Here is a 26694-nt window from a genome sequence, read left to right on the forward strand (position 1 = left end):
TATAATAATAATAATATATTAATTTAGAAATCATATTATTTAATTGGTATTGGTCACGAATTAATTTGGATCATGTGACTTGTTGGAGATGCCTCTGGTATGGATTGAACTACCCCGGGTATGCTTGAGATAATCTGTCTCAACTGCTGAAGTTCCCTAGCCATGCTTGGACATATTCCTACATCAATATTCATAGAGTTAGTATTGATAGTATTGTTGTTTAAGAAGTTACTAGAATCAAGATTGCTAGGAGTATTGAAACGTTCATCGAGATCATTAATCATAGATGCTCGATTGTTCATAGTCATCCCCAAGGTGATTTCCTGAGGATCCCTCCTTGTCGAAGTTCGGGATCCTTGTTGTACAACTGTGGGCATCGTTTCCTGGGATGTCTGAAATTCCGCCTTCATCCTCTCCACTTCTTGCTGATGACTCATCTGTTGCGTTATTTTCCTCATCATAGTGAAGAGTTCCACAGTAGTGACCGGAGCAGTCGGATCCTGGAGTCCTAAAGATCCCAAACTTCCTTGGTTGATGCTCGGAAGGATGTTTCTCTAGGAAGTATCAGGCTCTTTCCTCTGACCAGGTGGTCCACTTGGAGTAAGTGGTAAGTTTTTTGTTGGAATAGAAGCGGAGGATGAAGAAAGGATTGGTTGTGTAGACATGATCTTTTGAGGATTTTGAACACCACGACCCCACAGTGGGCGCCAAATTTTTTTGGTCGAAAATTACACAAGTATAAATCAACCAAATTGAATATGAGGTTGTGATGTTCGAATTGTGCAACAGAGAAAGGTAAAGAGAATGACACAATTGTTTACAAGGAAATCCCTTGATCATTGCAAGGATCTCCGGCACAAAACCTTGGGAAGTGATAATATTCACCTTCCTTGATGAATTTGTTAATATAAAATGATAATTATAGAGAGTATTTTAGTAAGAACAAGTCAAAAAGTTCGTAGAGTATGCTAAGAGTAAGTAGGGTGTGTCATGTGCGAGATACATGTGTTATTTTATAGTCTAAACTAGCTAACAAGATGTTAGATATTCTTAGGATCCTCTTGACCAGCTCTATGAACGTTGTTGGACTTGGTATTTTGGGTCTTTAGCATATTTGAGATGACTCTCTGTTGAGAATATGTCTTATCTTGACTATTTCTGCACATGTGTCAATTAAAAATTAAATATAACCATTATAAATGTTAGTAAGTAATAATAATGGTAATAGTCGGGATCTTTAGATAGTTGAGGATCCTACATATTTGATAAGGTTTGAGGATCCTAAATGATTTGAGGATCCTGTCCTAAACACGAAGTTGAAGTGGGAATTGGGGATTTTTGGGTTACACAGGGCGTAATGGGTTTTAATGAATTACGCATGGCATAATTTATGATTATGCAGGATGTAATCTAAACAAACCAAAACCCCAAAACTTCGGTTTTGAGCCATATTTAAGGGATCTATCTTATAGGGAACTCTCATTTCTAGCTTCCATCACCTAAGATCTATCCTTGAGAAACCTTAGCCTTCCTCTTGCTTATTTTGATCCTTGGCATCATTTATGAGATTATTTCTCCTTTTGAAGGTTGAACCTTGAAGATTAAGGAGGTGACAAAGTGTATGGAAAAAGTTTTCAAGCATAAATCTATCAAGATTACATCATTTTTAGACCATTGTGAGTAAAAAGCTTCTAACTTGTTCATTGGTTTCATAGATCTAATCATTTGTCATATTTGCCACTTTTTGATCATTTGACTACATAAAGTTTAGATCTTGAAATTTTGTGACCTTGTTATGGATAAAGTTGGAAGCATTATCCATCTAAACATTATAGTGATTTAGATTTGAAGGCTGGAGACTTAGACTTAATGGATTTTGATGACAAAATTGCATTTTCTAGTCCCTTTGAGACTTAAAGACTAGATCTTTGTTGTTTGGAATATCCTAATGGATAAAGTTGGAAACTTTTTCTACTATGGAGCTATTAGGAACCACATCTAAGCTTTTAGTGAAAGGTCTTAATGAAATAAGTGTTTAATGCAAGTATTGGAACATGAGGCAATACGCCATGTGTAGTTCAGGCTACGCCCCATATAGCCTAATTGAGGCCCGTTTTTCTGGATTGAAGCTCTACGCCCATCGTAGAGCTAGAGTACAGAGCATGTATGTCAACAAAGGGTCGACCATTGATTTTTTGACTAGTTTGACTTTAGCCCTATTATTTTTGGACCTATTAAGTTGTAAAATTTCCTTAATTGTTAATCGGTGTTGTTTTGGTTAGGTCTAGAGTAAAGAGGTTTTGATAGTAGCAGCTCGATTATGTGTTTTACCCAGCTATGGATTGAGGTGAGTCTCTTTGTTATACTTGTGGGTAAAGGAACTAATTCCGCCTCACTAGATTACATTTGTAGGTTGATAGTTGTCCATATGTAACTCACTGACATGCTTTTATATGCTTGTTGTATTTGTGACTCATAATAATATGATTGTATGCTTAGATGTAGTGGGGTAAAATAGACTCGTACCAGTTAAAAGATACAAAGGGAGTAAAAAGGGACTCATAGAGTCGAAGGGACTCAGGGAGCCAGAAGAGTCTCAAGAAGTCAGAAGGAACTTAGAGACTCGGAAGGGACACAAGGGTGAAATAGACCGGTTACAGCCTTAGGTTGATATGTACGTACGATATGCGGTATTTTGGGGACTCACTAAGATTTGTACTTACAGTTTATGTTTAAAATATTTCAGGTGCTTCTGGTTTCAAAAGAAAGGTTCGACTTGATCGCACTACATCCCTCAAAGATTTATTATGCACTGAATGTTTTACGAATTACTCTAATGTTTTGTGATTAATTGAATATGGTCATTTTTTGGAACAATAAAGGAATGATTTTAACTTATTTAAAATTCAAATTTTTACTTTGTATTTTTTGGACGTTACAGTTTACTTGAAAAATAGTTACCTTTTACTTATTAACTTCGATTTTTTCTGTATTTATCCAATTCAAATCATATTAAGTATCATTTATCTTGAAATATATGAAATTTTAACTTATTTTATCAAGATATTACAAAAAATATATGACTAAATATGGCAACATCATATTTGCTCTTATCAAACTTCCTACTATCACATGAATGCAATGATGGGAACCATAGTTGAAGAAATACTGGAACTATAGTCTAAGAAATACTTATATGAGTCGATTTCTAAAAAAAATAACAAAAAAAAAAAAAAAAAAAAAAAAAAAACAAATACAAAAGAATAATTATGCTTAAGAGAAAAAAGTTTTATTTCAAATGTCTACTAAATATGGCAACATCGTATGCTCCATGAGTTCTCAATGAGTTCTTTTTTCCTTTAACCAAGATTTATTTCAAATGTCTAGTTTCTAGAATAATTATGCTCAAGGGAAAAACGCTTCGACATTTTGCAGGAAAAAAAAAAAAAAAAAAAAAAAAAAAAAGAGGAGGGACTTAGCACCTCTGTGAGCTCTCCTGGATGTGTAGTTGTAAGACGAAATTTTTGAAAAGAAATTACGTTACTGAAATGTGGAGACAAACAAAAGATCGATTTATAGAGGCAAATGATGAAAAATTATCCATGTTTATGATCTGCAGAGGAGAGGAGTCGTGAGAGGCGTAGAGGGTGTATACGTCTTTAAAATTATTTATTTGTTTTGTCTAATTCTATTCCACCCTTTTTTGGTGGGACTAAATTTACAAATGTTAGTCCCATGACCAAGTTCTTGTCCCATTGACTTCTTATTTCATCCATATCAAACACCCTACTAAAGGATTTTGTACTGTCCAATCAGTTATACCAAACAATACATAAAGGGTTATATTTTTGGGAAAATACCGGTAATAGTAAAAAAATGGAGGGTATTATCAAAAACTAGACATAAAAATGGACTTTTCCGGATATAGACATGCATTCCGCAGAGGTAGCTCCGCAGAGCTCCACGGAATCTACTGTAGCTCCGCGGAATGGCAAAATCGTAAATAAATCAATGTATTAAAAAAAACATTAAAGATCCATTCCGCGGAGCTACCTCCGAGGAATGAACTCATTCCGCGGAGATAGCTCCGAGGAATGGATCTTTAGTGTTTTTTTTTTTCACATTGATTTTTCGGGGTTTAGATTCATTCCCCCAAATAATTATTTTTAAGAAAAGATTATCATACTATTATAATATTTACTTGAAAATAATTAGTTGGGGAATTATATAAACCCCGAAGAATCAATGTGAAAATAAAAAAAAATAAAAAAAAACTCAAGATCCATTTCGCAGAGCTACAGTAGATTCCGCGGAGCTACCTCCGCGGAATGCATATCTATATCGAGAAATATCTATTTTTGTGTCTATATTTTGAAAAAAAAAAAAAACTACATTTTTTTATTATTGCATGTATTTTCCCTATATTTTTAATTGAGAAATTTTGTGGAGCAGTTAGTGTGGAATTGAATATCCAGTGGACTTGTACACATTTGATAGTTTTCAAAATACTAGAAGTGGTTCTTTAAGAACTTGGATGACAAAGAAAAGTAACCCCACAATGCAATATCGTTTTAAACATTGAAAGTTAGTAAGAGAAATTTGTTGTTGACAAGTTTGCGTCAACTTAATAATCTTGAAAAATGGATGACATAAATGCTAGAAGTGGTTCTTTAAGAACTTGGTGTTATAAGTCTTACAAGACTTTGATGTCTATATACTTATAAAGTCATTTTTTTCCCTCTAACCTATGTAGATGGAATCCATTAAACCAAATTATCCAACTCACCAAACTTCCTCATTTTAGTGATTATCGAATTCATCAAACTACCTCATTTTTGTCATTAATTTCTCATTCATCATAAGTTTCTTTTAGATATGATATATACCTAAAATAAGGTATCACAAAAAAGAACATCAATATATCATCGTCTATATATTTTAATGATGTTTAAGGTATGAAATTTGTGTTAAAAAATGAAAAAAATACTTTATTTAAGTAGAATTGATTAAACCAATTTTTCCAAAGTTGGTGGTTAGGTTTTGGTTATATATGTTAAGGGAAACGACTCTCTGAACCGAACATTTTAAATCAACTAATCGAAATAGAAAATCAAGTGAGGTAAACTGAACACACGAAAGAAAAAAAAAAAAAAAAAAAAAAAAAAAAAAAAAAAAAACATATTTTATTACCTATGTTAACCGATTGACCTTTGGTAAACAATTTATTCAATTTGTTATGCTTTAACCTTTATGTGCAAAAGGGTGCATGGTACTTTCTTTAATTTATAAAACAATATATCATATATCTTTCTAACTATCTCTTATATAAAATTATTACATTTCTTATTACTTTATGTAAATTTCAATAAAGTAATATATTAAATTCAATGGTTAAAATTATATCAAATCTATTAATAAAATGATCAAAAAATGATAAATATCTTTTTGCAATCATCCTTTTATTATTATTATTGAAAGTAGTCAAATATATTTATTAAAAAGAGATACGCATCCAGTTTTGGGTGCTAGTACCGTATACCTTCCACCTAATTTTAATTATTGTACAAAATTCCTGTTTTTTTTTTTTTATTATTTTTTTATTTTACTTCCTCTTAAACCGCTTATCTTTTATCAGTCCGGTGTGTCTTGCCCCTTAACCGTTTGACAATCCAAGTAATGCTTGAATTTTCTTTAAATGTCATTAGACTATAGGGAGTGGAGCTCCCCCAATAGAGATGCTAAGAGGTGTTATGCACTACTTTTAGGAGGTGTTAAGCAAGTTGCTAAGAATGAGATGCTAAGGTGGTAGCGAGAGCAGAGAAGAAAAAGAAAATGAAAATCTTATTATTTTTTTTCTTAAAAATAAGAAAAAAAAATAATATATATATATATATATATATATATATATATATATATATATATATATATATATATATATATATATATATATATATATATATATATATATTACATGGCATGAAAAAAAAATTTAAAAATCCTACATGTCAATATGCTAAAAATATTACCACTCCCTTAGAAAAAGTTGGAGTATATTTAATTTCTGTTAATAAAAACATGGTGTCATAAAAAGCAAAAACTATAAATATAACATTTTCATATTCTTTCATCTAAAAATCCTAAAATTACGAAAGATGGTAATTTCTTACATATATAGTCACAAAATATATAAAAATATTATATCAAGATTAATAATTTAATATTTAATCAAATCTTTAAAATGAAATATTATTTAATATTTATTAAAAGAATTTAATTTTTTAATACATAATGAACATTTAAAATTTAATTATAATTAGAGAGTATATATAATATAGTTGTATACAACTAACAAATAAGAAACTAGGAAAAAAATTGTTAAGGCATGTGTTTAACACAATATACTTAAAACAACTTCGTAGTTAGACATCTGTTTCCCATTATACAACACCTAGAAATAATTTTTATAGATCGTCCACATTATAACTTAAATATGTAGGATGCAATATTAAAATTTGTAGCTGACATGTTAATAAGTTACATTAGCTCAGTAATATACAAGAATAGATGACATAAATAAGAATGACAACATCAAGATATAGTTCTTTAAGACCTTGATGTTATAAGTCTTACAAGGCTTTGATGTCTTTTTACTTATAAATCACCTCTTTTTTGTCCTCTAACCTATGTAGGATTGTTAAATGTAAGGATCGACAATAGTAGGATTAAATGAAGCATGCCAACCAGAAGCTCTTACCAGTGGATTGATCTTCTGACTTGCGATAGACAAGCAGCTGGGAGCGGGCAGAGGTCGGCTAGCAAAATTATATAATTATGATATTGTTTGATTAGGTTATAAAAAGTAGCACTAGGTTACTTACCTGGGGACGCTAGTCATAGTGAGTGGTTCCCCACCCCCACCCCCAACACAAAGATCCAAAGTGATAGTACAAGTTCCCTCCGTGGCGATTCTAACTAAAGAGTTGATCGGCTTAACAACTCAAATCAACAGTGAGAAACTAGTGACCGTAAGGAAAGAGTGCTTTGAAAAAGTTGTTGTTGATGTTGTTGTTATTGCTAGCTTGTTGTTCCTTATGCTGCTCCGGAAATAATAGTAGCTAAAACAACCTGACATTTCTACCACGAAATAAGACATGTTGAGCTTGCCATTGTAGCTTGTGTTGCTCTCCTAAAACGAATTTTATAACCATGTTGCCTTCATACATTCTGTCTTTTCGTAACTAAGAGATATGAACATATTCTAGCCTTTTTAGATCATGGTTCTGAGGCTCTAATAGACCCTCTGGATAGGCCCATATATTCATTGTTTTAGTAGACCGAAAAAACAACCCATTCACCGATAAGGGTGGGGGCCTTCACATATTATGGCCTCCTCCCCGTAAGTATGAAAAGAGACATAAAAAAGTTGTTAGTCCTTTCTCTAAATGACTTCCAATCATGAGAAGGTATGGAGTCATTGGTTGTTTAGCATACTTACTGGAGGTCACTACTTCCAGGTAAGCGAAGGGAATGCAATTGTAAGCTTGCCGCTTACCCGTCCCTAAGGAACTCTAGAGGCAAACACTTCAATCATTGTGTTTTTGTCTCCTTGGCTATACCAGCCAGACTTATTACAACTAATAAGGCTATAAAGTAGGTTATGTGTCTAAATTGGTTCAACATAGATCTCAGTTTTGTTCTAAGCATTGATGGTTATGTTGAGATCTTTTGTCATATTACGGGTGTAGTTGCTTGACTATAGAGCATATGTCACAAACGTATAAGGAACATGAGAGACTATTGACAATCCATTCACTAAGCCACTATTATAGACCAAGTAGAATTATCGTACTAGGTCGAAAGACATTAGATGTGGCTTAAATGTATTTAGTTTTGGTTGTTTTGATTTGGAACTTATATAGTATAACTTTATATCTTATTTAGCGATTAATATGTAGGCTAAGTCCTTATATTTTTATTGGATGTAGAAGATATATGACTATGGTTTAACTCATTTAAAGGAGCTTGATAGTTATTTAATATAATATGATAATGATTGAGTAAAGATCCATAAGTATTGATAATGATTTTGTTATGTTTGTGTAACTAAGTGCATGATTTATGTTTAGGTTCAAATTATGTATCTTGAATCACATTGCTTGTTAACTTGTCCAAGTTAGAAAACCGATTCAAGAGTGTAGGAAGTGGCTGCTAATGGAGAGATACCATAGGTTAAACATAATAGAATTGATATTAATATTTATGATTGATCCATTAAATTGGACAATTTGAGAGGTTTCCACTATCCTTGGGAAAATCATACTTGTTAATTCATTACATATATGAACAAATAGAAGAATTCTAGGAAAGCTATCATTGCTGGTAGATAACGTAGAATCATATGACTAATGATATTAGCATTAGGTTAGTCAAATTAGAACCTAACGGATATCTATCTAATTGCCATTTCTCTTCATATTAATTAACCACATTTCTATAGTGATTAAAAAATCTAATCAAATGTATCCTTTAATTAATAGTACCTCTTTTATTTCAGAATTCCTTTTTTTATTATATTAGTACACTTTGATTCCCCTTGAGTTCACTATTTATGATCATGTACACTGTCTAGTGCTAGTAGCCAGTTTAGTATGTATGATTTATAAATTTAAAACTGGATTTGTAGTTTGAATTAAGCTTATTTTATTAGACTATTTTTGCACATCAACTCAGATAAACTATATATCAAAATCATGGTTATTTATGGATATTTGTTCATTATTCGTTGTCTTCTAACCCTATTCAATGTAAAGATAATTAATATAATGATAATGTAATTACTTAATCTCTAAGATAAAAAAAAATATGAGCTTCTTTCTTGTAATATTTGATCTTTGTTAATCCTATTGGTCATAAGAACTCTTACCCATATTTATCTTCTAATGTAAGGGAACATGTTAAATCTTATTCATAGTTAACCTAAGCTTAGGATTTGGTCAAATTAAACCATAATCTTAAAGATTCATATACTCTAGACACAACGAAAAGTGGTTTAATCCATAAATCAAAAAGTAAAACAAACCAAAAATCATGAAGAATGCCAAATATGGTCAATAAAGCAAACTCTATGGATTTTTGAATGTTCCTACTCTTCAATCCTTCAAATCCTTGATTTATATCAGCTTATTTGCCCTTCGACTGCCTTCTAGACCCTAAAAACGACGTTTTGAAGGTTACTTATGTACTAAGTTGTGGTAGATTATCATAATGATCATTAAGTGCAAAATTTTAGGCTATATATGGATAGACTCGATGTATCTACACATTTGTCCCATGCCCTCTAAGCTATCCTTTCACAGACACATTTTTAGTGCATATTGCACGCTTAACGTCTACCATTATTCAAAATATTTTCTTATCTTTTTCATTCCAACTTCATTTCTAACCACTTTTTTTCCTTTTGCTCCAGTAACGTATTATATCTTTCCAAACTTTAGAGCATATTAAGCAACTTTTATACTAAATAACATCAATACATAACACAAAAATAATATGATAACACACGATATATATATATATATATATATATATATATATATATATATATATATATATATATATATATATATATATATAATATGTGTTATCAACATTTTAGACCATGTAGTACTCCTTCAATCCTCTATATTCCAATTTTAATTCAAAAGCAATCACTAAACCCTATCTCATCCTTATAATCATCTCTAAAACCCCTAAATCTCTCATACGCAATCTCAAAATCAATCATAAACCCTTTCTTGTTACATCACGTTAATAATGATCTAGATTCACAATGGATGCAAATTCATTTCATATTCATGGTGGCCCAAATTCATGACATAGATGGTGTTGGTTGGATAGAGTTTAAAGAAGAGAGACATGCCCATGGTGTGTGGATGCAAGACAAAGATATAGTTTAATAACTTTTAGTAACAATGTCAATGGTGTTTGTATGATATAGGTTATTGAAGAGAGGAGTATATGATCTTCCGTTCAACATCTAGGACGAAATATATATATATATATATATATATATATATATATATATATAGAGAGAGAGAGAGAGTCAAGATCAAATAAGAAGGAAAATTTTGGTAGGAAGGTAAGAAATTTTTTATATGCATATTTTCTTAGCAAAAAAATAGAATGAATCATTAGGTGATTAAAAACTAAGATGATTCACAAGAAAAAATTCCGAAAAAAACACCTTTATGATTCATTTTTAGGTAAATCAAGAAAAAAAAAGTCACTTTTATGACAATTTTAATGAATATCAACAAAATCATCATAAAAATGAATCATCGAATGTTTTTTGGTGAATCATGTTATTATTGATTCATTTGTTTTGTTCGCCAAAAAAATAAGTTGAAAAAAAATTTCTTACCGGATCTATATATATATATATATATATATATATATATATATATATATATATATATATATATATATATATATATAAAGAGAGAGAGAGAGAGAGAGAGGGAGGGAGGGAGAGAGATGTATGGTGGGTGACATAGGTTGGACTTGAGTTTTATATATTTACTGAAACACAAAAGTATATAAACAAAAATGAAAAAACAAGTAGCAAGTGAAAAAGAGTATTTTCAAAATTATTATGGACCAAAATCATAAAAAGTTCCAATTTTGAGTGGTGCAAGTTGAAAACGTTTAGTATTACATCCACAATTTTTTGCAAGCTACATGGATCAAAATTTTAATTTACTCTAAAAATAATCAAAATTGCTTGAATGGTCTTTATGGTTGGAAAATTTATCAATATAAGTAATTAAAGGAAGTTTTTAGCTTAGATGATCCTTTTGGTTTTTAAAGCTTGCACCTAGGCCTTGTGTCTTAATCAGCTACTTCTTTTCTGTTAAAAAAATATGAGCACTAAGATCATTTGTTCATGCAGCAGCTGTAATTTCGTGATTTTGTCCACACAAAATTCTTTTATTTTTACGATTTTTAACCGAATCAAGGTACAAAAGTTCCCAATCTGATAACTATTTAAGTATGGGAAACAAAAGCATTATAATAACCATCAAAAGACGTCCAATTGGTATCAACTAAAAAGAATAATAAACTACTCATAAAGTTCCAAAGCTAAAAAAGCCACACTCCTAAGCAACTGTACTATCGAAAGGAAAATATGGAAAACACAAGAAGAACAAGTGTAAGCAATTGCTTAGTGAGCCAACCATTTGTACAATGTCAAATTGAAAACCTACAAATCCCCTAATGGGTCAATCACTAAAATTAACAACACGCACAATAAGATTTCAACTTGGTATAGTATATAAGATTGCATACAACCATTATTCATCATTAGAATAATATATTACATATTATTCCTCGTTTAGCTCATCATTGTAATTACTTCTATACATTCCTCGTTGTACTTTGTTGGGTCGTGTTTTGTAATATGTTGCGTCTATTGGGCTCGTTAGCTAGTCCGTTTTTGTATCTCCGGTATGGGCCTGTCCATCCGTGAGTCTAGTAGGGTTTACTATAAATATAGGTGCTTGCATGCATCTTAGGTTAACGATAGTAACGATAGAATAGATTGATAAGAGCTTAATTCAGAAGTTTTATTATCGTTCTTGTAACCCTAAATCCTTGACAGCGGAAGTTCTTAGTCGAGCTCTGCTGATGATTGTTTGATCTAATCATTCGACATATTTTGATCCATACTTGTCTTATTTATTGTTTTGTGTTTATCGTAATACCTGTTACAAAGATCTAATTGATCTTCAAGTTTATTTAATAACTTATCAATTGGTATCAGAGCAAGAGGCTGTGTAATTCATACACATCTTTTCTGTGAAAAAGGTTGCAATTAGGGTTATTCCGCATTAACTAATATTTATTGAGCCGTCATCCCATAATTGACGTAGCTCAGCATTTATTCGTGTTGCCCTAATTTAATATATTACAAGTCTGATCTTTTAAACAGGTTATTTGATCAAGCATGGACGGGTCTCAGTCAAATCCCATTAACATCTCAAACAGCATTGGATCAACTACGAAGATTCCCATCCTTTACACCCAGGATTACGAAGTCTGGGCACATCACTTTGAAGATTATGTCGTTGGATCTGAGGACAACGGATATCTTATTTGGGAAGCAATTGTGTCTGGACCATTCGCTCATTCAGCAACATCAAGAATCATTAAAACTCAGAAAGAGTATAATGATCTGTTGAAAGACGTAAAAGATATTGCTCAAGACAAAAAAGATAAATTTCAGTGCAATATTAAAGCATTGAGACTAATCAGATTCGCTCTTCAATCTGATACTTTCAGGCTAGTGAGTTCGTGTAGCACTGCTAAGGAAATATGGGATAGGCTGTGAGAGTTATATTCCACAGACGAAGATCTCGAGCATTCCATTCAAACCTTACTTTTGTCCGAGTTTGGTGAATTCAAGCAGAGTCCTGAAGAAACTGTAACTCAGACGTTCGATCGCTTCAATCATCTTCTTAGTAAGATGATTAAACATGATATTGAAAGAAAGTTGATTGCACAAAAGGTTACGTTTTTAAACGGTCTTAGATCTGAATGGAGAGCGGTTGTGTCCACTGTTAAAGCACATGAGCAATTCAAATCTTACTCTTTGGCAAAACTGGTAAGGATTTTGAAATCCCAAGAAAAGATTGTATTGTAGGAGAAAAATGTGGTTTCAAGCTTGGGATCATTGGCCCTTCTGTCCAAAAGCAAAGTTGTGATGGAAGATGAAGACCTTAACTTAGAGGATTATGACCTTACCTCTGAAGACTATGCAATGATGGTGTCAAACCCAAAGAGGTTCATCAAGAAAAGGTTCCCTACCAATAAGAACCGAAATTGGCAGGGAAGTTATAGTTCTGAAAAAGTCAGGGAAGAACCGAAGGCAGAAGAACCAAAGAAGGAACCGAAAGCTGAAGGAGATTCGGGTGTGAACTGATACTATTGCGGAGGAAAGAACCATTATGCCAAAGATTGTTTCCTCAAGAAAATGGCAGAAAAGGATGAGGAGAAAGATGAAGAAGCTATGTTAATGAAAAAGCTGGAAGAGATAAAGAAAAAGAAAGTTGTCACTAAGCCTTCAATGAATGCTTTAATTGTGCAGGGTTCGGTAGCAGATGATGAGTTCGGTGGCGTGGAGGTCTGGTCAACCGATTCTGAGGATGATGAAGTAAGGAAGCCATCTCATGGAAAGGCTTATGTGGCGAAAGATGAAGGTAGTGGTGGAAAGTGCTTGATGGTGTCGGATTTATCTCAAATGAGGGGATACAACACAGATGGTGGGAATGAAGACACAAAGGAGCGAGAGGAATTATGCTTCACAGCAAAACCTCTCAGCGTGCAGTTTAACGAGCTTGATGAATTAATAAAGAAGGTACAATCAGTTTTTGTTTCATTCAAAGTCCCACAAAGTTCATATGAAAAAGAATTAAAAAATGTTAATTCAAGAATCTCTCATCTAGACAGCAGTTTAACTCAAACACGGGTCACCAATTCTAACCTAACTGACCAAATAAGCAGGGTGTCTTCAAAGAGTGAGGAACGGAGGATGTGGATCGAGCTAAAGGAGTCGAGTTAATCAAATCCAAGGATGAAAACATTTATTTACAAAGAGACAATTTAAAACTTTTAAAACAGAGAAATGTCTTTTGTTTAATCGCTAAGCGTCTTTACACTAATATCACTCAACTTCATTTGAACTGTGAAATAGGGCAGAAAATTCATCGCATGATTTTGCCCTTCCTTGAGTTTAAGGAGGATGAAACCGATGCTGAAGCATACAATTGTGAAAGTGTTGTTTCGTATGAGGATGTTAATCCGACATATATGTATGGCTTAGACAAAATCGAATCTTTCATAAAGTCCAAGGACCATAAGGACACGCTGAAAAATCTTTTGGATGAAAATGATAAACTAAAACTAAGAATCGAAACCATACAAAAGTTTGACTCATTGAATGCCAACTTGAGCCCAGAAAATAAAATTGATGTTGAAAATGCATCTGAGCTTAATGAGGACGATGATATGAGTGAAATTTCTGTAGATGATGTAGTTAACTGTTCAGAGTTTGTCAAGAATGAACCCAAAAACCACAAGAATCTTATTTCAGAAAATTCTGTGGAGTTTGCTCGACTGTCCCAACAAAAGTCCCCGATCCTTGAAGAAAAGGCTGTAGTATACCAAAAGGTAAGGACAACTCCAAATCAGGTGTAACCGAACATCAGACAGCCGAACTCACAACAATTGTAAACGAAGATAATGTTCATGGTTGTGATGAGTTCTTCTGGTCCGCTCCTATCGACAATGCTGATGAAACCGTTGGTCTATTAGAAAGGACGTCATGGAAAACCAAAGGCAGATATGTGCTAGAGCCTTTGAACAAGCCTGATAGCTTCGACGTACCAAGTACTAGTGGTACAAAAGATGTTCCTGAAGAAAAAGAAGTTTCTGCAAAAGAAGTCACTCCTTCAAGCGAAGCATCATCAGTTCAAAGTGAACCAGCTGACAGAAAGCAAAAACAAAAAGTGAATATCCATCATCAACCGAAGCAGGTGAAAAATCAAAAACAACAAAGGAATCAGAGATACAAGAAGAATCTCTCTGAACGAAAACAGTTTTGACAATCTCAAAACACCCATTTCTCTTATCATGACAGAAACTCAAAATCAGAGAAAATGTTGTTAAATCGCAAGAAGGTCATAACAACCGAAAGGATACGTTCGGTTCTGAAAATTATGACAACCGAAGGCAAAGGTTCGGTTCAGAGAACACTATCTACCGAACGCATAAGTTCGGTTCTGAGAGCAAAAGCAACCAAAGTTCTAGGTTCGGTCCCACTCATGATCAAAAATAAAAGGGGCACTTAGAACCTCAAGCCAAGAAAACATCTCAGTCTAAATTCTCTCGTTCTACTTCTTCTAATTCTTCTAATTCCTCTCAACCTAATTCTAAATTCAATTCTGTTCGCAATCAAAAACCTAAATCTTCAACAGATCTGAAAGGAAAATCGAAGGTTTCATCAGTCGAAACAAATCAAAATCATCCCAAAGTCCAAATACCTAAACCAAAATCCAAACTGAAAGCAACAAATCCCAATAAAATTAAGGTTTTCAACATTAAAAAGAAAGATGAAACAACATTAATAAAAAGAACATATCTTGTTGACATCTCTCTTACTATTCCTGTTCCTGTGAAAGGCTCACGTGGACCCAAGAAACTTTGGGTTCCTAAATCTGCTTGATTTTTGTAGGTTATCAGTGACAAGCAGTTTGACGAAGAATGGTACATTGACAGTGGCTGCTCGCGTCACATGACAGGAAGGAAGGAAGAGCTGAGGGAATTTCGGTCTCTTTCAAAGGGTGGAAACGTCAAGTTCGGGAACAACTCATTCGGCACAATAAAAGGCTATGGAATGATAAAAAATGGCGATTTTACGGTTAGGAAGGTCGCATACGTTGAAGGCCTACATCACAACCTCATCAGTGTATCTCAGCTTGTTGGAGGTACCGGTCTCAAGGTCTTATTCGATGATGAGGGTTCGGAAATCATTGAGAAGAAAACGAAAAGAGTTATTCTCAAATCGGAGCGCAAAGGCGTAATGTTTCCCCTGAACCTCAAGCCCATCAAAGGGAATCCAACTATCTGCCTATTATCCAAAGCACAATCTGACGAAAGCTGGCTGTGGCACTGAAGGCTCTCTCATCTCAACTTTAAGGACATCAACAAACTTATCACTGGAGGTCATGTTCGAGGTCTTCCATTGCCCAAGTTCGATCGAGAACATTTGTGTGCTGCATGTGAAATGGGGAAGAGAGTCGTCAAAGTCACCCATCAATTGTAAACACTAAAGTTGTTGAACCACTAGAGTTAATTCACATTGATTTGTGTGGTCCATCATCTATCGAAAGCATCGGCTGTAGCAAGTACATTCTTGTCATTGTTGATGACTTTTCGCGTTTTACATGGGTGTTCTTTCTGAAGCATAAATCTGAAGCGACTCTCAAGCTAAAGGTGTTCATCAAGCAGGTTGAAGTACAGCTGAAGAAAGTCGTTCGCAACATCAGGAGCGACAATGGTCTGGAGTTCAAAAATAAAGAATTTGAAGAATTCTTAGCCGACAAATGAACCAGTCACAACTTCTCAGCTCCCTACACCCCTCAACAAAACGGGATTGTCGAAAGATGAAACCGATCTTTGTGTGAGGCGGCCCGAACCATGCTAAGTTTTACTTCTTTACCTTTATATTTTTGGGCTGATGCTATTGCTGCAGCTTGTTTTACGCAGAACATGTCATATCTCAATAAGCGATTCACACTTACTCCTTATGAGATCATCAACAACAGGAAGCCAAATGTCAAATTTTTCCATGTATTCGACTCACGGTGCTTCGTCTTCAATTCTAAAGAACATCGTAATAAGTTCGATGTCAAAGCCGATGAAGGGATATTTCTGGGCTATTCTCTCACTTCTAAAGCATACAGGGTATTAAACAAGCGCTCGAGGAAAATAGAAGAGACTTATTATGTGACATTTGACGATAGCTATGTCAAAAAGCTAAAAGCCAACGAAGAGACAGTTGGAGAAATGTTTTCTCAAACAGGCCAAGTCACAGCCTCGATTGCAAACTTATTTGAGAAGTTTGTTGAATTATTCGATGAACCAGAGAAGGCTACTTTCTCGGAAGCCTGTGCAGCAGACAACAAAGTAGATCATCTGAAGCAACTCATCGAAGATGCTGCCAAACAAATGAAGGAAGTAGGATCAAGTTTCAACGAACCTTCACATCACGATGCTTCAGTTGAGGGGGAGGATCCATCTTCTTCATCACAGACGAGTTCACATGTTGAGGGGGAGAACAGTTCTCAAGCTACTCCCGAACGCACAACAGTACCCGAAGGTGCTTCAACACCCGAAAGTGCTACAACACCCGAAGGTGCTACAACACCCGAAAGTGCTACAACACCCGAAGGTGCGTCAACACCCGGAAGCTCGACACCACCCGAAACCCCTGTAGCTCCTGAAACTCAAGACACACCAGAAAGCTTATCTGTCGAGGGGGAGCATGCCGATATGCTTTATGACGATGACAGTCAATCTAAACTAGAATAGATGGTAAACGCTGAATTGGATCCATCTTATGATCCAAATTACCCTCCTCTTGTCAAATGGATCAGAGATCATCCTATTTCCCAGGTTGTCGGTAACGTCTCTGAAAAGGTTCTGACCCGATCACAACTTAAGGCAAAACAAACTTCCTTATTTTCAAAAGTAGAATTCTGTATGTTTAACTCCTTCGTCTCAAAAGTTGAACCAAAGACAGTTAACACTGCTCTTGATCACTCCGATTGGGTTCAAGCTATGCAATACGAACTGAATGAAATCGAAAGGAATAAAGTTTGGCGCTTCATTCCAACTCGTCAAGATGCCTCAGTTGTTGGTCTCAAACGGGTCTTCAGAAATAAAATGGACAAGCAAGGCAACGTGATACGAAACAAAGCACGTCTGGTGGTGAAAGGATACTGTCAGGAGGAAGGAATCGACTATGAAGAAACTTTTGCTCATGTAGCAAGGCTGGAATCCGTTAGAATATTTCTTGCCTATGCTGCACACAAAAACTTTGAAGTCTACCAAATGGATGTCAAGTGTGCATTTCTAAATGGAGAACTTGAAGAAACCGTGTACGTGGAGCAACCTCCTGGATTCGTAAATGAAAGGTACCCCACTCATTGTTACATTTTGGACAAAGCTGTATATGGACTGAAACAAGCTCCGAGAGCCTGGTATGAAACGCTAACCAAGTTTTTAAAGATGTCCAAATTCAAACAAGGTTCGGTTGACCCAACCTTCTTTCGTAAGAAGGAAGGTAACCACCTTATGATTGTTCAAATTTACGCCGATGATATCATCTTTGGCTCAACGAATCCAAGCTTAACGGCTGAATTCAGAAAGCTGATGGAGACTAAATTTGAAATGAGCTCAATGGGTCCAATTAACTTTTTCCTTAGTTTAAATATTAGACAGGGACCCGAAGGCATCTTTATTAAGCAGGAAGCTTACACAAAGACTCTCCTTGCAAAATTTGGCATGATGGGAGATTCAAAGGTTAAAGTTCCAATGGCGTTCGGGACCAAGCTCACTCCATCCTTGGATAAGCCAGCAGTTGATATTACGCTATATCGCCAGATGATCGGTTCTCTGATGTATCTTACTGCTAGCAGGCCTGATATAATGTTCTCTGTATGCTACTGTGCTAGATTTCAGGCGAATCCACGTGAACCTCATATGCTTGCAGTGAAGAACATACTCCGTTATATCAAGCGAACTACCTCTTTAGGCCTATGGTATCCATCCAACTCATGCTTCTTCGTTCAAGCCTACTCAGATGCAAACCTTGGAGGCTGTGGACTAGACAGGAAAAGCACCACGGGAGGCTGCCAATTCCTTGACGGGAAGTTAGTTAGCTGGCAATCAAAGAAACAAACTTGTGTGTCTTTGTCTACAGCTAAAGCAGAATACATTGTTGCTGCCTCCTGTACTTCTCAAGTGATTTGGATCCAAAGTTAACTCCGGGACTATGGACTCAATATGAAAAAGTCCCCACTATATTGTGACTCTGAAAGTGCAATTAGGATCTGTCATAACCCAGTGCAACACTCCAAGACTAAGCATATAGCACTGAGGTATTACTTCATTAAGGATCATGTGGAAGATGGGAACGTCGAAATTCATTTTGTTCGAACCACTGATCAACTGGATGACATCTTCACCAAAGCTCTTCCTGAAGCATCGTTCAACAAAATTCTACAAGGGCTAGGTATGATGGAATCAGATTCAGTACCACAAATTACATCTCAAACTCAAAAGTAAGAAGCGAAATAGACCGAACGTTCGGGTTCGGGTCTTGTACGAATGTACCGAAATGAACCAAACGCTCGGGTTCGATTGAATAATCTGCTTTTCGCTCATCAATCAAAGATAGTTTTCTTGGTCGTAGATCTTATGTATAATTGTTCCAAATGCATTTATCTTATTGTCAAAGTTATTCTCTTTGTTAAACCTATTTTCTTTGGCAACCGAAATATACCGAACGTTTGGGTTCGGTTCCAAAATTTTTGTCACCCGAAATAGACCGAACGCTCGGGTTCGGTTCCAAAGTTTTTCACAACCGAAATAAACCGAACGCTCGGGTTCAGTTCCAATATTTTTTTCTTCTCTTTTTTTTATTTCACTTTTATTTTTTTTTTATTTTTATTTTTATCAAAAATTCCAAAAATATTTTTTTATAAATTCAAAAACTCCAAAAATATTTTGTTCTTTATTTTCTTTTTGGCTTTAATTTTATTTGTGTGTTCGTTTATGGGGAAATTGTTGAATTAGCTAAGTGTCCCTAGAAGCATGCTGCTGTATGTGTCCAAAGCCTCACCTGATTCTGAATAATAGCCTTCCTGACTTGGTATACACAAACCTTGTCTTCCCAATTAGGCTATCACATTTATTCTAATCATGAGCTACCTAACTCTCTTCTCACATGAGATAAGAGTTTTCTGCTTGGTCCAATTTTTCACAGCAGAGGTACTTTGATTTCTTACACCATCTATATTACAATTCTCCATCACATTCGTTTCACAAACGTAACCCTTGAGACTCTCAGAAATTACTACTGAGGTTTATGGTTACACAATTACTGTGTTCATGATCTTAGTTTCGTGCCACTACGAGCTAAGTGAAACCCAAAATTCAATACCCAATACGAATTGACGGTGAACAATTAATTTGCTCTAGTTTTCACTAATGAATTGACGGACGTACCTTCATGAAATCTCAAAATTTTCTTTTGTGTGATTCCAATGAAATTGTTAAAACCAATAGCATTTCTTCCCTTGGGATCCAGTTTTAAATTTTTGTTGAGATTTTATATATATATTTCCTAGCCAACTTAAATTTTCTCCAACCTATTTGTTCAATAGACTACACCGGTCTCACAAGTACTTCGTTCGCTTTCTATCTTATATCAAGATTAGGAATTTTGAATCGAAGCGAAAGCCACCCTAATAAGCCTAGTTAAAAGAAGCCTTTCAACACTTCTTAATAAGTGTTTGATCGTTATTCAATGGGAAACCACACAAACACTTTAAGGTCTCTCTTGACTTTGAAGGAAGAGATTCGTGCCCGGGATCATTTGTTTCGTGTCTTTATTGACATCACATATTTTCCCTAAAATATTGCTTTATTTCTTTTCTTTTACACCCTAAGCACGAAAATCTTTGATTTTCCAAAATTCAGGTTCTATTAATTACAGGCATTTTCATTGGATTAGTGGTTGATTAAAGGTTGTGGTTGATTATAATCCACGTGGGAGTATTCTTCAAAAGATGCCGTTACAATTTAAAGGGGTAAGGTGACGACTTGCTGACTCAGGCGGGAGTCTAATCGATTTGATTTCAAACGGCGCAAAAAGGGGAAGCGTGCAAATCGGAACTGTCTCATCTCCAAACGGCGCAAGAGGAACGCGTGTGAATCTGAACCGTTTCGTATCCAAACGGCGCCTGATGGGAAGGCGTGTTATTAGGGGTCTGACATTCTCTCTCATGCGTGATCATCGGCAACCCCAACTGTCGCGCATCAGTCAACTCCGCAAAACCCTTCAATTCTCAATCGAAGATTTAGGAAGATCTTTCTCTCTCCTTAAACCCCAGTATAAAAGGCAACATAATCCTTCATTTACCTCTTTACCGCAATTAAAATTCCCAGAGAGAAAAAATTCCTTAATCCTTCCCTGTTCATCATCTTCTCCACTTTCTTCAAGCAATGGCAGATTCATCTTCTGTTCATGCAACATCCCACATACTGCCCATTCGCCCACAACAAAGCCTAATCATCGATTTAACCCCTCATGCTTACGATGCCTTCATGTTCCCCATTATTGAGTGTTTGAAGTTTTCTCCGATTGCTCCTGCACTTACAAGAGTTGAATCTGTTCCGATGGAGTTCTTGTCACAAATCTTTGCGACTGCTCACTATGACAAAGTCGTTGACAGAATCTTTTTGATGTCTTTCAGCACAAGGCATCAATTTCCAAGCAAAGGTTTTGCTCGCTGTTAGGGTTTGAACCTGATTCTACGAAGGTTAACCCTGAAACGATCCCAATGGGGCACTTGTTCAACATGTTTTATAACATGGGTTATACGGAGGTGCTTACTATGGTCATGACGTTCAAGAAGTCGTGCCTACCTCCACAGTGGAACGGGATGTTCACTGTTCTATTCAAAGAGTTATCTGAAAGAAGTGCTGGATCTGATGGTGCCAGTCGGTTATTTCTGTCCATAATGTATGGTATCTACAATGGCATCAACGTAGATTATGGGTCTGTTCTATGCCAACAACTCATCCAGAGTCTCTCCTCTACCTCCAGACATTCCGAGATTTCATACGCTAGGTTCTGGACTCTGATCACGAAATGGGTGATGGACAAGTACCACGTCCCCATTGTCACTGGTGCTCCAATGTCTTCGATTGTTACCTTCCATACCACGAAGATCATTGTCTCGGACGCTTCCAAGTTTCCGTTCAACGGTTCAATTCCGGAAACTATGTATGGAGATGTTCCTGCTGATAGCCGGATTATCAGAACATATAAGGAATTCAAGCGTTCTGGTCCGAGGGATCTTACTCCGGAGATGATGAAGTCCATTCATGACACCGACAAGCCTGCTCCAAGAGGCAAGAAGGCTGATAAGGGGAAAAAAGTGGCAAAAGGAGCTAAAGGCCCGTCTCCAAAGAAGAGGAAACCAACCAAGGCTACTCAGTCTCCGCAGCAAAAGAGACGAAAAACTCAGCCAAAGCGAAAGCTGATCATCGCTTCCTCCTCAAGCGAGTCTGAGGGTGAGAGTTCGGATTCTGACGACTCTCCACGAGGCAACACTCCACCCAGATCTCCTACCCCAGAAGTTCATGCCTCTACTTCTCCAATTAACTCTCCACCTAAAACCATTCCTATTTCTATTCCCCCCATAACTTCCACTACTTCAATACCACCCACTTCCATCCCAATACCAACACCAATATTCACTGACGCAACCACAACATCCATTGCAGATGTTAGAGCTAACGTATCTGATACGGGGGTTCATACTGATGCACCCGAAACCACTCTAGCAACCGAAACCACAAAAGCACCCAAACCTACTCCAACACCCGAAACAACCCAACCCGAACCTACCCATACTTTTGCACCACCAGCTTCACCACCCCCACCTTCTCCTGATCATGCTTCAGAGGGAGAAGAACCACTCCTTGGCGGAGAGGATATGACGTTTGACTCGGTCTACTATACTCCGTTTCAAGTTCAGAGTGATGACGATGACGACGCTCCTGTAACCAAGCGACATCTCAAGGAGCTCCATGACAAGATTGACTTGCTCATTGCCTCCTCTTCCACTTCTCATTCATCCCTTTCTGAAAATGCAGTTCAGAAGATTGTTGATGCTTTCTCCAAGGCTCAGCAAGATTCCATTGCTTCTGCAACCTCCTCCATCGATGCCTCAACGAAAGCCTGTCAGGATGCGACCGAAAAAGTCGATAAACTATTTTCTGATGCCTCTTTCGTTTTAAAATCTTTACAGGAGAGTGCAACTGCTACCAAGACTACGTTGGAACCAATTCTTCAACAGTTGACAACGTCAATCTCCACTGAGTTGAAGTCCTTCGCTTCATTTCGTCAAACGCTTTCAGATGACAACTCAGCATTTCGCGCAACCATTGACGAGCGTCTCTCAAAGCTACAAGCAGATTTGGCTACCGAGAATTCTTTGATGGATGTTCTAGCCAGGAAGACCACCGCTCTGAAGGTCAAGAGTGTTCAACTCTCCAACTCTCAGCAGGAGATTGACTCTCTTCGGTCCGAAAGGGAGGTGATTAAATCGTGTGTTTCGGATGTCCACTCTGCCATATCCAACATCCTCAAGGCACATGATCCCATCCTAAACTACACTGTGAGGCGTGACCTTGTAGAGAAGCTCGCTCCCGCCCTTGCCCTGCTAAGCAAAATTGAAGGGCTACATGATTTCGTGTCCATTCCGAAACAAGGGGGAGAGAAGGAGTCAATGTCTCAACTACCTCCTTCCTCAAAGGCAACTCACACAACCGAACCTCCTCCAGTAGGCCAAGCCTCCGGTTCTGGTGTGAAAGATAAACAAAAGAAGATTGCTGAGGAGGATGAAGATGAAGATCAAGAGACTATCGCTGAATTGTTGAAGCGAAAAGTCGAAACGATGAGGCTGATATCAGTGCTCGTGTGGCTAGAGAAGCTGAAAGAAAACAGAAGGAAGCCCACGACCTTCTTGAGAGTAGGAAAACTCTTTTTCCTGCCTGGACTCTCGAGAGGATGATAAAAGAAGCCATTGACACTCCGAGTATCTTGTGGCTGGAACCTGTAATCTCACTTGATTGTTCCAACACTGTCGATTCACAATTCGACATGCCACTGACCCGAAAGGCGTTCATCTTTCACGCCTTCGCCAACGTTTCAGAGTTCCCTCATCCTCATCCACAGGTTGATCGAGACTTGATCAATTTTTATCTGAAGGCCGCTCAACCTCAATATCAGACTTGGAGCGCTCAGAAAATTGTAAACGTTCGGGTCTTGAAGCCGTACAGTGAAGGGAACTTCATCAACATTCGGTTCAAGGTACTTCGGGGATCTGCCAAAACCGAACATGCCATTTCCCTTGCAGATCTTCCGAACCTTAATCCCCATGATTGGATAATCTTGCACAACATCCTTCTAACCAACGAAGCTGAATACGGTCCGATTATTGACCATTTCAAGAGGATGCTCGTGTGCTACATCATGGAAGTTGCACTGATTGATCAGGAGATAGCGAGTGTATTTAAGAAGAAACCAACAATATCTCCTGTTGGCTCTGCCAGTGATCTGAACCAAATGCAGATGGGTAAAATTAACTCGAGAAGGAATTCGGTCATGTTCACCAGGAACGAAGGACAGAAATGTCTTTTTGCCTTGGCTGACAAACATCTGTACACCACTGCTTGCTTAGAGCATGTTTTTGGGATCATCCACAGATGCAAGCAAAACACAGCGGATGATGTCAAGTACTTCGATGACATGATTTAGTGGTACGTTCGGTTCAGACAAACCATTCTCGCGCTAATCTCTCATCTGTTTGATACTACGAAGAAAGTTCCCGCTGCTAGCCCAAGCAAGAAGAAGAAGTAGTCTCGCTCCAATTTGACGCAAAGGGGGAGATTGTTGGGTCGTGTTTTGTAATATGTTGCGTCTATTGGGCTCGTTAGCTAGTCCGTTTTAGTATCTCCGGTATGGGCCTGTCCATCCGCGAGTCTAGTAGGGTTTACTATAAATATAGGTGCTTGCATGCATCTTAGGTTAACGATAGTAACGATAGAATAGATTGATAAGAGCTTAATTCAGAAGTTTTATTATCGTTCTTGTAACCCTAAATCCTCGACAGCGGAAGTTCTTAGTTGAGCTCTGCTGAGGATTGTTTGATCTAATCATTCGACATGTTTTGATCCATACTTGTCTTATTTATTGTTTTGTGTTTATCGTAATACCTGTTACAAATATCTAATCGATCTTCAAGTTTGTTTAATAACTTATCATAATTACTATTACTATTTTTTATCATTATTATAAAATATAACATATTACTCCTTGTTTAGTTCAGAGTTGCAATTACTTGTCCTCATTCTTGGTTGTAATTACTTGATGGGTATTGGTAACCTAATTTTTTTTAATAAAACTCTTATTAACAGAAAACATAATTGATTTAAAAAAAAACATTCATTTTAACACCATTTTAAAACAAAAACACCAAGGATCCATTAACATGATATAGAAATATTGTAAAAAATCGCATGATGTTTAGAAAACAACATTTAAAGACTTTGATCCCACTAGACAATTAGGAATTTATGAAGATGGCAAAAACTCAAAGTAGAGTTCTCTATAATGTGTCCACCAACAAGTATATATCATCAAAAGTGCTAGTCGTCATCTAGTTTAATATGTCTTAATCCTTTAAGAATTTATCAAAAGTAATTCTTAAAGGAGAAGCACTTCATAATCCCAGATGCTCTTAACTAGCTTCGAAAGAGAGTAAGAGAAGGAGAGGGCAAGCTACTCTCAACTTTTTCTAGAAAGAAGTGTACGATATTAAAGACTAGCTACTAAATGAAATCCTGATGATTCTTTATATAAATACCATACCCTTACATAAGGCAAAGGTATGGCTTGTGTGACAACCCGAAATTTCTATTATGTACAGCATATCAAGTCAATAGAAGTCAAAATAGTTACTGTTAATTTTCATACTTTTTGGAATAAGTTTGAGTATTTCAGGATAAACAATTTAGGATATATCATAAGAGAGGATGCCCTAGGGTTTATTGTGCAACAATAAACTTTCAAAACGTCAAAAGTTTAGAGTTTACAACCTAAACAAGGAGTTTACGGTCGTAAACCCTAATGGGAAGTGGTATAAAAGTGACACTTAGTTATTTTTATCACTTTTCCAACTTTAAAGATCCAAATCTCAAACTCTCTCAAGTATCATCCAAAACATTCTTCAAGATCACCATCTAGTAAGTGTTTCTAGACCTTTCAAGTTGGTATATCACTTAATCTAGTGAATGAACACACTTTTATCCATGAAATCTTTCCAAAAGGTTGAATCTTCAAGTTTCACCAAGAACACAAAGAACACACACTAGTGTTCTTGGCCATTTGGTACTTTTCAAGCTTCTAACTAGTAAGTACTCCTACCCTAGTGTATTGTAAAGCTTGTTATACTTCCATACATCAAAGAAACACAAGGAAACACCAAGATCAAAGGTTTTTACGGTCTAAGAACTCCTTGAACCGTAAACCCTTCTTTTGGTGACAAAATATCCCTAGCCCTTTACTACGCCTTGGTAACTTGCATAGATCCACTACATAATGTGTATAGGACTTGAAAACATGAAAATACCATAATCCATATGGGTTTACGGTAGTAAGCCCAATAGGAAATGGTCTTAGGGCCGTAAACTCCTCAAAGGAGGGAAATGGTGCCCTAATCTCTTCCAAAGGCCTAACCATCAAGTAGAAATGCTTCAAAGGACTTGTAGAACCTCAAAACATCTTATGGTCAATGAGTGATGAGTTTACGACCGTAAACTCATTGGGTGATGGTCACAAAACCGTAAACTCCAAAGGAGTTTACCCTTGATCCCCAAACACAATAACAAGGTCCTGTAGCACTTAGATGCAATCCTTATGACTTGTAGCACTTATATAAGGTGTTTTACATTCCTTAGGATGTCATAACTTTGTCAATTAGTGGTTTAAATTCTAATTGGATACATATATGTGTGATTATATGTTAACTAGGATCATTAGGTGTGAACAAGTCTTCACTTGACACCTAGCAATCCTACATCATTCAATTCATCCATACCACCATCTACAGGTGAGTTCATACCCCTTAATCAATGTTTTAAATGATTTTAAATGCTTTAATGGGGGGGGGGGAATACAAGTAGAAAACAGTATGTTGTACAATCAATCACATGTGATTTATAACTGTGTTTTCAACCAACTAATCTCACATGCTTCAAAATGTGATACATGAAATGGTT

The sequence above is a fragment of the Lactuca sativa genome, chromosome 4, assembly GCF_002870075.4.
Source record: "Lactuca sativa cultivar Salinas chromosome 4, Lsat_Salinas_v11, whole genome shotgun sequence".
Classification (NCBI taxonomy): Eukaryota; Viridiplantae; Streptophyta; class Magnoliopsida; order Asterales; family Asteraceae; genus Lactuca; species Lactuca sativa.